The sequence below is a fragment of the Sphaeramia orbicularis genome, chromosome 22, assembly GCF_902148855.1.
Source record: "Sphaeramia orbicularis chromosome 22, fSphaOr1.1, whole genome shotgun sequence".
Taxonomy (NCBI): domain Eukaryota; kingdom Metazoa; phylum Chordata; class Actinopteri; order Kurtiformes; family Apogonidae; genus Sphaeramia; species Sphaeramia orbicularis.
The window spans coordinates 29796866-29814202 of NC_043978.1; positions in this window are offsets into that span (position 1 = coordinate 29796866).

Sequence of the window (17337 nt, forward strand, 5' to 3'; positions counted from 1 at the left end):
TACGATTATAGGACTGAGGTCCAAGCAGAAAACAGTGGTTAGCTGTGAACACTGTGTGTCTGCCAAGCTCTGCTCTGATAACACACACAATGCGGCATTAACCAGCAGATAGCATAGTGGCTACCTTAGCATGTTAGCATTAGCACGGACGCTAAACTCATTAAAAACTCAACATTAGCAAACTCAAACTCAACAGAATTCTTATAGGATGAGTCGGATCTTACAAATGCTGAGTGACAGAAGTTTCTCCCCCTTTAACTCATGAATAATAACTTTAATGAACTTTTATTTATCAGAGCTCAGCTCTACAGCAACTCTCCTCCTAATTAGCACATGACCTCAGCTGACAGACTTAACCAAACACCACCAGGTTCAACAAAACAACTAAAATAAAACCCACTGAAAACAACATTTGTACTAACATTACCTTATCGTAACAACTCCATAATTTGTGGTTATAGTGGTTAAATCTCAACAGCTGGACAAGTCGGCTAGTGAAGTATAGGGCTACAGCTAAAAATCAAGCATAACAGGTGAAATAAATTTGTACAAACCCTAACCCTAACCAAAGAAAACTGAATTTACAACATGAATGTCAGCTAATACAGGAAATACACTCGATAATTTGATAGATATCTTATTAACTTACCCCTGGAGTTGCTAGATCAGCTGCAATAGAAATGAATGTGTTCCGACGGCGTCACACTCAGTGTTTGGAACTACTGACCCCTCCATGACCCGGAAGAAGGTGCATATTTTTTTGACAACAGGAATCTATGCAAGTGTCATTACTCTGATATATATTGAGGAGTCTGGATGTATCCCTCTTCCAACACCCCTGATTCAAATGATAAGCCTACCATCAAACTCTGCAGAAGTCTGATAATGACCATCAGGTGTGTTGGAAGAGGGAAACATCTAAAACATGCAGGATAGTGGCTCTGAAGGACCAGGAAAAAGGCTTTTCAGACCCAAACTCAAGAATATAAAATTGAATATACCACTTCAGCCTGTTTTTTTGACATTTGTACCCATATAGAGCTGCACTTCTACCCATTGTGACTCACAGAACCCTGTTTGAATTTGCCCCCATGTGCGCATACAGTATTAGTCGATTTAAAAGATAATTTTACAAGTTAACCCGTAAAGACCCAGTGCTACTTTTGTGGCAGTTCCCAGATGATTATTTTTCCTGATAATATGGTCAGTATTTTGCGTTCTTAAATGAAAATCAGGTATTTTTCTACATAGAAGCTTCAGTTAAAGTTTAGGGTTATTTTATCAAAAACAGAGAAAATGGAGGAAAAAGTGACCTTTTCAGTAAAATAAATCATTAACTGAACATAAAACCCAGTGTCTCCATCCACTGTCATTGATCAAACTCCATGGGTTTTACTGGTGAATCAATATTGTAGAAGATGAAGGTGTTTCCACGGTAACTATGGAGCATCTCAAGATCCAGATGGGTCATATCTGATGAATATGAAAAGATGACAAACTGCATTTTACACCAATTATTTACATGTATTGATAGGATTAATGGATCAACAGTTATTAGGACTTTATGGGTTAAGAAAGTCACACTTTGTGGTAAAATGTTGAACTCATCAGAAATTATACATTTGGAAAGTCAGGAAGGTGAGGTCAGCATAATTATCTGTTTCCATGATCTGCAGACTGATCTCATGAAATCGCATTGAATGTGAGGCTAGTTTATTTCATTTGGTGTGCTATATGTACGCATTTTCATCCTTTTGCGTGTTTTTTAACTCCATTTAATGGCGTGTCAATGCGCTAGCAGCAAATCGCTAACCCTAAACCTAACCCTAGTCGCTAATCGTGCCAATGGCATGTTATTTTACGCGGCGTAAATATACACACTGAACACTTATAATGCGTACAGATAACTTGCCAATTAAAAGTGGCGTGTTTTCTCTGATATCACATTGGAAAATGTCTGTGCCGCTTCAATATGAGCAGACTCATAGTGATTTTCACCAAGATTGAGGTAAAATGTACTAAGGGCAGTGGCTGTTATGGTGATGGTGATGTGTAAATTTTCAGTTTATTATTTAATGTGTAAATTTTCAAATGTTGCTTGAAGCTCCTTGCCCTTTTACAGTCATGTTGTATAAATCTTTTCTATTCTACTTTCTTATTTGTGTTGTTTAGTTCTATCATTTTTTGAGTCATGACAAGCATTGATTTCACTCTGGTCATCAGTAAAATTCATCTGTACCTGTATCTTTTTATTTTATGTTATTTGTTTTATCTTCTGGTTGTATGTTTAGATACTATTTATCTTATTATTGCGTATCTGTATTATCAGTTTTAGTATATCTAATCTTCTATATTTATATATTTTTAGTACTTTCATTATATTTTATATTTTTACCTATATCCTTGTACGGCACTTTGGACACTTTGTGTTATTGTAAATGTGCTACAGAAATAAAACCTTGATCTTGACTTTAGTCTATCTTTCCTATCATGCTAATAATAATCAGTTTTGATACCTGAAAAAACAAACAAACAAAACCCGAACATATTCATCTATTCCTAGTGTCGTGTCGTCAACATCATACAGAATACAGTCACATGATCACTTTCCAAATCCACCATATTAAATAAGAAGATAACTGAAGTGAATATTAGAGTTCTTCGCCACTCAACAAACATGATGGGGATCATCAAAAGCAGAGTTTGGGCATTAATCTGTGACCTTACATAGCATCTTAAATTTGACATGTCCCATATGGACCTTCTCACTCCACTCCACACTGCATGACTGCGATCACCTCATAAACCCTTTTGCCCCTTCTAGTTTGGTTTGTGACACAGTTTGCATGACCTTGTTTGTTGTCCCCATTCTGGCACATCTTTTGCCACTCTGGCCCCCTCCCCTCACCCACCTCTGGGTGCCCGTGTCTGCCAGCCAAGCAAACACTATCTGTCAGTCATTTTTCCTGTCAAAAGGCTGAGAGCATTCCCTCAGGGTCGGTGTCTTCAATCAACCAACCGGTTCCCCATCTTTCCTGTCCTAATCCCAGTGTACATGTCCCACTTTGGCCCCTCAAGTGACAGGAAACAACAGAGGTGGTGGGTGAGTGGGTGGGGGGGTTGGTAAAAACTGAAGTTGTTTGTTGATGCTGATGGACAGCTGGTGACGCAGAATGTCCTGATGTCCATCTCTGGAGATACAGTCATAATGAAGGTCTGGATGAGAAGAATTATATAATCCAAGACCAAACACACAGACCTGACCCATGAGAGATGATTCATAAACGTCTTCAACCAGGACCTCCAGCAACCCCTGAGTCATTTTGTGGTTCACCTACGAGTCCACGCCTTCACACTCACATCTATTCATTTGGTTTGTTATTAAACTGTAGCCAAAGTAAGCAATATTCAAAAAAAGGCACAAGGACAGTAAAAATAAAAGAAGTAAAATAGGTTTAAGTTTCATTTCTCATGTGACTTTCCATCTGCAGAATGTTCAATGAATCTGTATACAAGTTAAACTATCTATTTTTCCTTCTTTTCTGTAGAAAACGTTATATAATCATAGTCCATAAAGACCCAAACATCTACCATCGACCAAAAGCATATACTGATCTAAACTGCTGATCCCTTAATCCTATCAATACATGTAAATAATTGGTGTGAAATGCGGTTTGTCATCTTTTCATGGTCATCAGATATGACCCATTTGGACGTTCAGAGGCTCCGTAGTTACCGTGGAAACACCGTCATCTTCTACAACATTAATTCACCAGTAAAACCCATGGAGTTGGACCAATGACAGTGGATGGACTCTGGGTTTGTGTTCAGGTAACCCTGTATTTTACTGAAAAAGTTACCTTTTCTTCAGTTTTTCTGTTTTCATACAATAACCTTTGACTTTACTCTGAGCTTTTATGGACATCAATCATGATCAGTCTATGAAACATAGGACAATAAATGGTTTTCACTGAAAAAAATGCAAATTTCAGTAGATAATTTTACAATAAATGGTGATAAATCACTTAGGAAAGGTTAGAGAGAAAAATTCATTTGGGAGCTGCCACAAAAGTCACACTGGGTCCTTATGGGCTAATCACCTACATCAGGGGTTCCCAAAGTGGGGTACTTAAAAGAAGCCCAGGGGGCACTTGAAATTTTTTGGGAAAAACACATCAAATAAGTCATCATGTACTGAATACAAAATAAATAGAATTAACGCTGAAATATAAAACACAATAAATACATTCATATGATAAAATTGACACTCCTGACCTTGTTGCATTTCAATATTTTTTTATTTTTCATATTATTATTGTCTGTCATCTTGTTTAAGCTTTGGTAACATTTTAAGAACATTTCTGTTTTTTATTATTCTATTTTATATAGTATTTTTTGTTGAAAGGTTCATTTATTCATTCATGACCATTTACTTTATTTTTCTTAGCAACAAAAGATTGGGCTTTTTAGTTTATATTTTGCACAAAATTTGCTTTTAAAGATTTGATATTTAATATATATTACAGTTAAATATATGTTGTTTGTTTACAAAGTTTTGAAAATATAAACAGACACCTTTGGCACAAGAACACATTTTGCCTCATTTTTTTCCAATCAAAATTGCTGAGAGTGGGGGGTACTTGGGTAAAATTTTATATTTCAGGGGGTACTCCACTGTAAAAAGTTTGAGAACCACTGACCTACATGTTTAACCTAGTATTCTACTATGGGTCAGACTTTAAGACATTTATAGTTGCTAGACCAGAAATGTATGCACAGCTCTTTTAAGGATCTTATACTTCACATGAGATTTCCATTTCATCACCTTCTTAAAATAATGAGTTAAATCATAAGTTAAAAGTTTTATTATCATTATTTATTATTTTAAGAAGGTGATGATATGGAAATCTATCTATCTATCTATCTATCTATCTATCTATCTATCTATCTATCTATCTATCTATCTATCTATCTATCTATCTATCTATCTATCTATCTATCTATCTATCTATCTATCTATCTATCTATCTATCTATCTATCTATGCCAATAAGAAAGTGAGAATATTTTGCTGCTTTTTACTTCTACTTCAGTATAGTTTGGGGCCAAGTGTTGCACTTTTCACTCCACTACACAATTATTTAATCCATCATTTAAACAGATAAAGTCTTTGTTAAGAGAAAATTGTGTTAAAAAAATAAATGGTTTGAATATAGATTATCACACAGATTATATTATACATTTTCACAATAACAGATGCCACAATAGCAGGATGACAATACACTCCAAGTCTAACTGAAAAGAAAAAAAAAACACCTCGGTATGTGACAGCTGAGATGAAATGATGTGCGAAAAGTGTGTGGAGTATTACTGGAGTCCCTGTTGAACACACACTGACTGCAGTTGTCATGCTCATGTGTGCATTGTGGCAGCAAGTGGTGACTGTGGTGAGTCATTTGGAGGAGAATCTGTTTACAGCACCTGCATGTTAGAAAAAAATATAGATATCTGGCACCCATACAAAATAATATATTACACCATATGATGTGGTCCTGTGTTAATATTTTGTCTTACCCTTAACCCTTGTGTGCTGTTCATATTTTTGTTATTCAGCCAGTATTCGTGGGTGTTGTGGACCCACTACATTTGTGGGTTTTTAATTCAACATAATCAAACAATTTTATGTTAAAATACTCAACAGATGTTTACTTCATCCCTACATTACTTCATTAAAAGCAACATAAAAAGCATATATGTTTAACTTTTGCCTTTTTCTAAACTCGGAGATATAATGGGTACAGTTACCTGATGTTTTTTAAATTCAACTTATTTTTCCAGAAGAAATTAATTCAGAACTAAAGTATTTTCTCTTCTGTTTACATGGAAATGTTAAACCCAAATAAAGCTTTACATGAGGTATTAATGAGGTAGATAAGTGAGCCAAAGGGTTTGCGCTGCAGTGCTCACGTTGCCTTGTTCTGGCAGCCCTTCTGTTAGCTTAGCTTAGCATAGTCACTGCATTTCCATGGTCACACGTAGCCAGTTTTTTAATGGTGATTTGTAGTCTTTTGTAAGTGATTTTTTGAAATCCGATTCTCCCTAATTATTTCTTTAGATCTGCAACTTACTGCACTCATACAATCTTGGGACTGTTGTGTTGACGAAAGTTGGAAAATCTTTTTTTTGGAAGGGATGCATGCGCTAAATTAGCTTTGCTTTACCGTTTTAGCTTTGCATTAGTTTTTTTTTCCCCAGATTTTATTAGTGCGGTAAGTCACATCGCCATGATTTGAGCCTCAATTTGTGATCATATTGACCCCACCGGGCTAAAGTAATGATTAGGGAGAATTGAATTTCACAAAATCACTCATAAAATACTACGATTCACCTATAAAAGCCTGGCTACGTCTGACCATAGGAATGAAGCGATTATGCTAAGCTAGGCTAAGCTAAGCTAACGGAAGGGCTGCGAGAACAAGGCAATTGGTGCACTGCAGTGCAAACTAATTTGCCCACTTATCGAACTCATTTGTGCATGACAAATGAATTAATAAAAAAACAAGTGGTGAACTCTTCCTTCAGGGTTTTAGAGGCTGGTAGACCCCATCAGAATAGCCCACTGGAACGGTTTGGGTTGACTAGACTGCATTGCATATTCTTCTGCCAGCGCAGAATGTGTGCGTCATCGCGACAGGACAAGACAACGAGCATGTGCAGAACGACAGGAATAAAGTCCAAACGGAATAAAGGGTTTACATGTCCCAGGAATAATTTAGATCGGAATTAAAAGGGTATTAAACCAGTGACTTTAAGCGGGTTTAAATTTAATCCGAACTTTTCCTTTTCAACTGGAATAAGGCATTTACATGGGCATCTTAAATGGGATCTAACGTTTAATCAGATTAAACCAGGAATAAAAGTTGTCATTTAAACGCACGGATTGAGGACACAACCTTATTTACAATATAGTCAAGACAGAAAAGACATTTGAAACATCCAATGGACATATCAGAAATACCGAAAAGTAAAAGTGACAAAGACGAATTAAAAACAGAGAAGTCTACTTAAAAACAGGAGCAGGACAAGATATGAGAGGAAATAATTCATTGAAAAATAGTTTGTCATCATTTTTCTTATAATAAAAAATTCAAACGGGTCCCAAAGACCCAAACACCATACAAGGGTTAATATACACAAACTGAAATGATCCTCACTATTGACAGCTTCAACAATAAAGTTTCAGTTTGTAATTTCTAAAACTTGACAAATGTATAAGATCCCCTTTAGACTCAGTGCTTGTTTTGTGCATAACAGAAAAATAACAGTAGGTGAGGGTAATGCACATGAATGCTTTATGCTGCCTGCTATTAAACAGGAGAAACAGGAAAGGGTCTGTTCTGACTTATTGTAGAAACATGTTGGTGTAACATTGTGGACACTGTAGTGTGACTATTTTTGGTCATTTCCACACACATTTCAAGACAGTGACAGTAACAGTTCCAGTGAGGACAGTGAGTCAACAATCTCAGGTCCAATGTGGTCTACAGGGTCTGTAAGGTCCACCTCTGTATGAACAGTGAGTGGACCTGCTTTGTTAGGTACCATGAAGTAATGGTACTAATGTAAGGAATGATGTTCAAAGGGAGAATGTGGATGTGGACAGGGGTCTGGATCAGCACTTATGTTGGTCTAATGTTCTAAAATACATGTTCCTTTCCGCTTACATGTGTGTTTCTTATATTTTTTATAGCTACTTCTTGGACTTTTTTTCCCCACCACTTATGGGTAAGGAACCAAATATGGTAACTTCATTGACCTTGATTTTCTACATAACAATCCAAATTTTGGAAAAATTCACACAAGTAATAAAGTCTTGTTGTCTGTTGTCCCTTCATTTTTTTCTGTCTATTGTCTTCTGTATGTATGTGCATGTATATATATGTATATGTGTGTGTATGTATATATACTGTACATATGTTTTGCCTATTGTCTTTTTTCGCTTGTTTTTTTTGTCTATTGAATTTATTTACTATTTCTTAATTTATTTTCTTCTGTTAGTTCTTGGCTATTGCCTTTTTTGTTTTGGTTTTTGCCTTTGTTTTTATTTCTGGTGATTTGTTGTTGTGATTTTGTAAGTTCTTTTTTTTTTTTTTTTTTTTTTTTTTTTACAAACAAATGCATAAATAAAGTCTTGTTATGTCCTCCAATAATACACTAAGGTTGAAATTTTACATTTCAGAGTATTTCTATCAGTGCCCTATAAAGGGTTAAGGGAATAAAAACACAATGGTTCTTATTTTCAGACTATTAATAAAAATAAAAAATTGCATATGATTTTCCATTTCTGCAATAAGATCATCCTAGACCTCATATATACACTGTTTTTCGATTTTTATGCTAATATTTTTAGGATTCCAATACAATGATATTACTATTTTCACTCATGCAAAAGATCAGAGTTCTTTCTCTGTCACTGTTCTTAGCTCAGTCCAAAGGCTTTTAACACCACACCACACACTGCATCATTTAGTACCCAGCACAACACAGACCAAGTAACACATGTCGCATTTTCATGATGGATTATTTGTGTGTGGAGCCAGTGTTGGTGCTGCGCAGTGACCGAGCTTCTACATTACAGGGGTTACAGGGGGGACGCGGCAACTTCTGTCCCGTTGTCTCACACTGCATTACCCGACCCATGATGAGCAGTCTGAGATCTTCTCTGTATCTGTATTTTTCCACAGCGGTAACACATGTAACACAGGAACTGTAGTCACGCACCCTCAGAAATGGAGCCTGACAGCTGTCAAGTAAGACATCATGCCTGTCAAGCCTTCACAGTCTGCATCAGAAGTGGGATAGACCGACCACTACGGCGCTGCGTTAACACCACCGTCTACCCTCCTACCATCCTTTATTAGTTCCTTCCTATCACAAATCTGGAGCGTCTCCTCTTCTTCATGTCTCTTTGATTACTTGTTTGCCCATCAGTGCCGGAGCTCAGCTGTGGCCAGTGTGCCATCCTCATCTCTGATCCCTGACTCTGTTTGTGAGATCTGCCAGGGGCCATTCACACTGCACATACTACAGTACTACACAACAAAACAAACGGACACGTGCGTAGTTATATCTGTACGGACACCTGCTGGGGGGACAGGTGACGTACAGTAAGAAGTAGGGATGGGAATCGAAAAGAATAACGATTCCGATTCCATTATTGATTTTGCTTATCGATCCGATTCCTTATCGATTCTCATTGGGTGAGGGAATAAAAGAGTACGAATGGGTGTGTTTGCATTAACTGTCTTTTATATTTCCATCTCTGCACAGAAAATAGAACATATCGTTGGCTTCCTGATAAAACCTGCTATGTGGCTTTTGGCAAATTTTACAGGAGAAACAAAAAACTGTTTATATAACAGGAAACTGTGAAATATGACAAAAAAATATCTGTTCCTTTAATGTTGGTACTTATGATGGAATGTAAACAACTTTCACAGGAGACTGAAATTTGAAGCTATAATAAGGGAGATAGCAGATTTTATTCCCAACCAAAAATGTTACTTAGCAGGTTTTATCAGGAAGCCGATGATATACAGTATGTACAAATAATAATAACAGATGACGCCGGGCCCAGTTTGGGGGCGGTGGTGTACAGTGAAAGTGAAACTAAAGACGCTTTTCTATTGCCGCATTTCCACTACATGAAACCAGTTCGGCTCGGCTCATCTCCCGTTGTTGTGGACCTCATTTCCTTTCCGCTACCTTCGGAAACTTATATTTGAGGGGGTACAATGTTTGTTGCCCACACCGGAACTGGAACTGGGCCCGGCGTTCACTCTGCCGCTACATTCACAAGCCTCGCTAAGTAGTATATCAAATACGTGACATTCCTGTAAATGAATGTGGACACAGCACAATGAATGTGCTGTGTGGACAAATGTTTGAGCAGATTGGAGGGATTCCACCCTTTTGAAGAAATGGAAGCTTTGCAAGTGTTACAAGTGGATCTGGTGTCATCTTTTTAGACCGTTTCTGCCTCAACACCATGTTGGCTACGTTTTGACCAAAACAATGCAGTGTACACGTGACGTCATCATGCATGCGCAACGAAGGCGGAATCGATAAGCAGAATCGTTAAGCAGGCAGGCAAACGATTCCAAGGAATCAAGCTACTGGGATCCGGTTCTCAAAAAGAACCGGTTCTCGATTCCCATCCCTAGTAAGAAGACAGACTGTACTGTATATTTCTTACTATATCTATATTATAATATTCAATTGGCCTCTGTTTGTGTGTGTCTGGGGATTCACATAAAATCCGTACAGATCTGACCGCTGCAGTTTGTCATATTTATGTATTTTTGGTCAAAGAACAGACTAGCGAAAACGGCAAGTTGATAGGACCAATATTTTAGAAGATATTAGTAATTCTGGAATATAATAGCCTTAGATACAGTCACGTTGCTATGGCCAGAACGCTGCACAAATGCGGTACAGCATGCACACATACACAACAGTATAAAAGCCACCACATCTAGATTCATGGATCCCCACGGGTCAACACACTAGTTATTAATAAATGCACACGCCACTGTGCAATCAGTAGAAGCCTCATATGTGAAGTGCCCTAGACAGAGCAATTACCATCTATTTCATATCGTCTAAAATTAAACCTACTCACAGTTATACTGCAGAGCTATAGCACTGTGATATGTAAACCATTTACACTACTTTATATTGGTTTCCTTGTTCATTTGATATTAAGAAATAAGTGGATTAAGCCTACTTGGTGTCACCCATACTACTACTGTTTTTGCAGGTGGCTATTCCATTCTGTTCCATTCCATTCCATTTCCTGCCTTTTTTGGTGCAGTGTCCAGTGTTGTATGGATGTCAAATGTCCATTTAACAAAGCCAACACTCACTCACTGAAAACAATGACGGGTTCAAATTCAAACTTTCTGAACAATTAGGGTCCAAATACACAAATAAATGAACCAAAGACTAATAAAAGTGGGTTTAGTAAAATATGACCCCTTTAATACAACTTAAACAGCTGTGTTACATAAAGAATCATAACCAACACCTTTTCTTTGTACCATCCTGTAAATGTGTTTACTTCTGTCACCCTTTTTGACAAAAGGGTTTACAAGAACTGACTTGTTTTTCGAGTCACCCTCAAGTGGCCACTCATGGAACTGCAGGGTTTGACACATCTACAGGGTGTCCCAAAAAAATGTATACACACTTTAAATAACTGTAAAGTAGGTGTTTATTAAAATTAATTTAATTTTCAAAATGTAATAGAATTTGCAAACATCATTTTATTGTTTTGTCACCGCCTGTTCTCAAACTGACGTCCGTTCTGGTCCAGACACTGCTGACAACGCCAAGCAATTGGAATCGCACACATCACCAAACAATTCCCTTGGTATGTGCGCGCATTTACGTTCAATGGTTGCTCTCAATTCAGTGACTGTTGCAGGTCTCATAGTGTAGACTTTGTCTTTTAGGTATCCCCATAAAAAAAAAAGTCTAGTGGTGTGAGGTCTGGTGAATGCGGAGGGTATTCAACGAAAGTCCTCCGTCCAATCCACCTGTTTGGCAAGTTCACCAGACCTCACACCACTAGACTTTTTTAATGGGGATACCTAAAAGACAAATGCCGCGTTTCCGCTACATGGAACTAGCTCAACTCGGCTCGGCTTGGCTCGGGTACCAGGTCCTATTCCTGGAGACTGTTTCCATTACAGGATACTACCAACTTTACAGTACCTGGACGTCATAGCGATGCGGCGCGTTACTTCCGTGTCGTCTGCTCAGAGAGTTGCTGATAAACTCGCTCGTTGCATGTTGTCTCGTCAAGCTCATGCTGAATTTTTACGTCTTAACCTCCTCGACAAACCATGGTGTAGTTTTCAGGCTGTCATCATGTGGATTAACCTACAGCTATATTTACTGTCAACTTCTGCATCTGTTTTTTGTAAAACGGCGGGTCACAGAAACGACTCTCTGACCAATCAGTGGTCTGCAGTGTTTATACGTCACGTTTTAGTATCTGGTACCCCTGTCCTGGAACCTTGGCGGATGTGATACCAAAAAACTAGTACCAGATTCCAGGTCCTTTTGCGTAATGGAAATGCAAAAAGGCTGAGTCGAGTCGAGTCAAGCCAATACCACATTGTGGAAACGCGGCAATAGTCTACGCTATGAGACCTGCAACAGTCACTGAATCGAGAGCAGCCATTGTATTTTGAAAATTAAATGAATTGTCATAAACACCTACTATACAATGATTTAAGGTGTGTTACTGGTATTATTTAGGCGAACATGGTGTATGATATTCTGTTCATGCTTTCTTTTCTTATATTCATCATTTAATAGGTGTTATGTATTTTGTTTTATTTTTTTGTTGTTTTGTTTGTTTTGTGTTTTTTTTTTCTTTCTCTTCTGCCCAGTTTACTCAGTTCTGGTTGTAGTTATTGTTACCATTGTAATTATCACCATGGTTGTTACTGTTTGTATTGTTGACACTTTCTTGTGAGGGTCTTCGCCACCTTCTTCTTTCTTGTCCCCCCCCCCACCACCACCATGTCAGGTCCGGCATCGCAATGTGGTTCAACACTAAACACAGTAGAATATCAAGGGGAGCTTCATATACTTTATGAAGTTTCCCTTGGCAAAGCAAATTTGTTCAGCACCAAAAGGTAGCCAGACTACCATTCTGCTGTTAGGATGCTGGACAAGACAAGTTTAAATAAATAAATAAATGAATGAATGAATGAATGTATGAAGTACGTATACATTTTTTGGGGACACCCTGTATATTGCCTTCATTTCCTGACACTGAACATGGTGTTTATCAATTTAATTAAGCATTTAACATTGTAGTTAATTTCAAAAGGCCAGATCAGAAAAACAGGATGTTCAGTTTACAATAGCGGCTCAGTGTAAATATTATTCTTGTTAAAACTCATATGAATGACAATGACACTGTGCTTCAAGGGAGCAATGAGTCAGAAAAAAGAAAATGAAAATCATGAATCACTAATGAATGACAAAGATGTTATAAATAGCTGTGCTGCGTTACACTGATAAAATTAAACTGCGGCTCATAATTGAATTGTGGAGATTGAGTGGTTGCCAGTTTTGTAGCATTATGTAAAAGGCACTCACTTTATACCTGCAGGAAGTTGCCATGGTTTCCGTCTGTAAAGCGCTCTTTGTACTTAACCTTTGTTTCCCCCCCCTTTCCTCGTGTCTATTTTCCGTGTGCGCTTGTGTTTGTGCACCTGCCGAAGATTAAAGCGTGGTTGACAGTCCGGGGCTCCTTTGAATGTAACGGGGCCGAGAAGCAGCCCGTTTCCATTAGCACACATGGATTTATGTGCTCAGGACTGTGGTTTTCCTGCCTCTCTCAGTTTTTCTCCCCTCTTTTCCTCTTAACCTCCCCTCGGTAACATCGTGCATTAGGTGTACGCTGAAATACGAACGTCTTCCCGTGGAAAAAAACACAAAAAATCCTGTTTGTTTCTAAAAGCAATTTGACCATTTCAGAAGTCACTGTCTCTAGGGAACATGATGTTTTAAGCTATGTTCTTACACCTTCTGTACTGTCCTGCATTGTCCTTTTCTGCCCTCACATCCTAATACAGTATTTGGTATTCCACACAGTCCTGCTTATGTTCAGTGTAATACAGAAATGTGATTCAGCTTCACGCACCTTTCTCAAACATTACCATACAAATACAGGCAGGAGGGAAGGGGAGAACAAAAGGAACAGAATTTATTTTCTGCATAAATCTAAATAACGACATGAGAGTACAGCCCCGGTAATGGTAATGGTAAAAGTAATAAAAAGCTGTCCATTACAAACGTCTAAGAAATAGATTGGACTAAATTGACCTAATGAATTATTCTCCTTCATTGGTAAGCACATTTAGATGAAATTAAATATACATACGGTGTATTGCTGCATAGAATGTTTACTCGGGCTGTTTACATTTGAGGTCATGGAGTTCAAGAGCTTAAAGGTGGGGAAGGAGATCTTGGCAAAATGGTTTGAGGAAGTTACAATGTTTTTTTTTTTTTTTGTTTATTATTATTATTGTGTCTTGCATAAGGAACATGCCCAGCTCTTACATGGGCTTATAAGACACCAAAAATACAAACCAAAAATCAAACACCAGACAATAGACACAATAGATAGGAACAAAACAAAGTACTGACCTATTTAAACAAACACATCTGCCACTTTTTCCAGGCTTTACATACAAATAATGCTAATTTATATACATTTGAACTAAACAACCATTTCCTCTTGTCATCATTAGTGCTCCAGAACATATCAGGATTTCGGATACACATATCATCCAACAAAGGGGTTCTCAGTTCATCATATAGAGGACAATACAAAAGAAAATGTGATTCATTTTCCACTTCCCCCAAATCACACAGTCCACAAAGTCTGTGTTCTTCTGGGGTTTGGGTGAATCTCCCAGTTTCTAAGGCCAAGGGAAGGATTCCTGTACGCAACTGAGCAATTAGGGACCTACATTTTGAAAATACACAATTCAAAAGTCCAAACCCCTTTCTTCAGACATCCCTCCGAAGCCACACCTACAGAGTACTTGCACATGCAATGCTTGTTCCCGAGGGTTCACGAGCGCTGCAATTCACACGGCTCCAACCCTGGCTTCAGCTCGCGGATTTATGCGTACCTCATTCAGTCTGCTCCAACACCCCCGCTCTTACAGAATAGCCCAATTCATACCTAGCTGGCTAACGTTACATTTCCTAGTGATTTATGTTAGTGACAAAACAGTTTGCCGGTGAACATTACGTCCTAATATGGTAAATGGTAAATGGACTGCAATTATATAATGCATTTTCTACACCTTCACAATGTCCAAAGCGATTTACAAAGCCTCACATTAACCCATTCACGCACACATTCATACACCAGTGGGCGGCTGCTGCCATGAAAGGTGCTGCCAAGCCCTACTGGGACCAATGTAGGGTTCAGTGTCTTGCCCAAGGACACTTCGACATGTGGACAGTAGGAGCCAGGATTTCAACCGCCAACCCTTCGGTCATTGGACAACCCGCTCTACCAACTGAGCCACAGTCGCCCCCTGATTAGGGATGGGAATCGATAAGAATTTAACGATTCCGATTCCATTATCGAGTTTGCTTATCAATCCGATTCCTTATCGATTCTCATTGAGGGAATAAAAGAGTATGCATTAACTGTCTTTTATATTTCCATCTCTGCACGGAAAATATAACATTTACAGTATGTACAAATAACAATAACAGATGACGTTGGGCCCGGTTCAGGGGGGGGGGGGAGGGGGGGGGGAGTGAAAGTGAAACTAAAGACTCTTTACTAATTCCTCTATTGCTGCACTTCCACTACATGGAACCAGTTTGACTTGACTCCAATTGTTTCCTGTTGTTGTGCGCCTCATTTCTTTTCCACTACCTTTGGAAACTTGTATTTGAGGGGGTACGACGTTTGTTGCCCACACCAGAACCGGAACTGGGCCCGGTGTTCACTCTGCCGCTACATTCACAAGCGTCGCTAAGTAGAGTATCAAATACATGACATTCCTGTAAATGAATCACATGCTGTGGACAAATGTTTGAGCAGATTGGAGGGATTCCACCCTTTTGAAGACATGGAAGCTCTGACAGTGTTCCAGTGGACCTGGTGTCGTCTGTTTGGACCTGGTGTTGTCTTTTTAGACCGTTTCTGCCTCAACACCATGTTGGCTACGTTCTGACCAAAACAATGCAGTGTAAGCGTGATGTCAACACGCATGTGCAACGAAGGCGGAATCGATAAGCAGAATCGTTAAGCAGGCAGACAAACGATTCCAAGGAATCAAGCTACTGGGATCCAGTTCTCAAAAAGAACCGGTTCTCGATTCCCATCCCTACCTCTGATATCGCTAAACTCCGAGAAGGGGTGGGATTAGATAAATTATACTTCCTCCCACTCCTTTTTGAATGTGCAAATGAAGTCATGTATGTGTATAAGTTATTTTATTACATTTTTTTTCCCATGGCTTCTTACTATCAGTTTTATTTCTAAAGACTAAATAAGATTACTTTGTCTTGTTGCATATTTGAAATGAACTAAAAAAAAAATAAAATTAAATAATAATAATAATAATAATAATAATTATGGAATTTTTAAAGACATGATCATAATAAATATAATTATTATAGTATATTATAATATTATATTATTAGAATATAATATAATATATTACTTTTAATAAAAATGTATGCAAGATATATCCCATGGACTTCAAAAATCCCTCAAATATATATTGACTCAAACATCAAATAGGGAGGTTGATCCTAACTTAATCTGAAACATGTTACTTTCCCCCAACCTGAACAGCAGAATCTGCTTCGGGGCTATAGATCATCAGCTTTGAAAAGTTTCACAGTGAATCAATACCTTGCAAACACAGTTAATAATGACCAAGCCTGTTTTTTACTTCTTGCGTCTACAACTGAGTCCAATATGTGCCCCAAGGCTTTTCATAGTGAAACTGCTGCCTTTAGACAGTCAGACAACAAACACACAACCAAGTTCATTTCAACAATATGGAGATATGTACACTGCAATACAGGCTGTGGAATCAGGTTGGGTTAATGGATGGTAGTTTGGTTTGTTTCTTTGTATTTACCAGAGATTTCCAGATTAAGATAAAATACTGGGTTATGATTATATAACTATGTAAACATCGATTTTGTACCATTTATAAAGCACTTAAATCTGTATGTTTTACTGATGTGGGGACTTACCTAGTAAATATCTTGCTAAATGTCTAAATGTATTTTGTCCAGTTAATTACATGCATATCTTGTCAATGACATACAGTGATTGATTAATTGATTGTTTATTCTATTTTGAATATAACTTTAAAACCAAAACAAGAAAATTTAATATAAAAATAAAAAAAAAGAAAACATATTTGAAAATAAGTTGAAATTGATCAAACATGTATCTGTTTAAAATGCTGGTTTACTTATTCCACATGATACTTTACAAGCCTTATAACATAAAATAGCAATAAAAATGGTGAGGACTGGTCATGTTTATGCATAAATACACTCCTCTAACAACTTATTATGGTTGGTTCAGTTTGTTTGCTTGTTAACACTCTAGCAGCAAAACTATTAGTTGAATTCAAACCAAATTGGGTTTATAGACTGCCAGTGACCCAGAATAGATATGGTTACATTTTGGGAACAGTAGGTCAAAGTTCAAATTTTTTATGAATTTTTCTAATCTTTTTTTTCCTCTCATTTACTTAAAGAT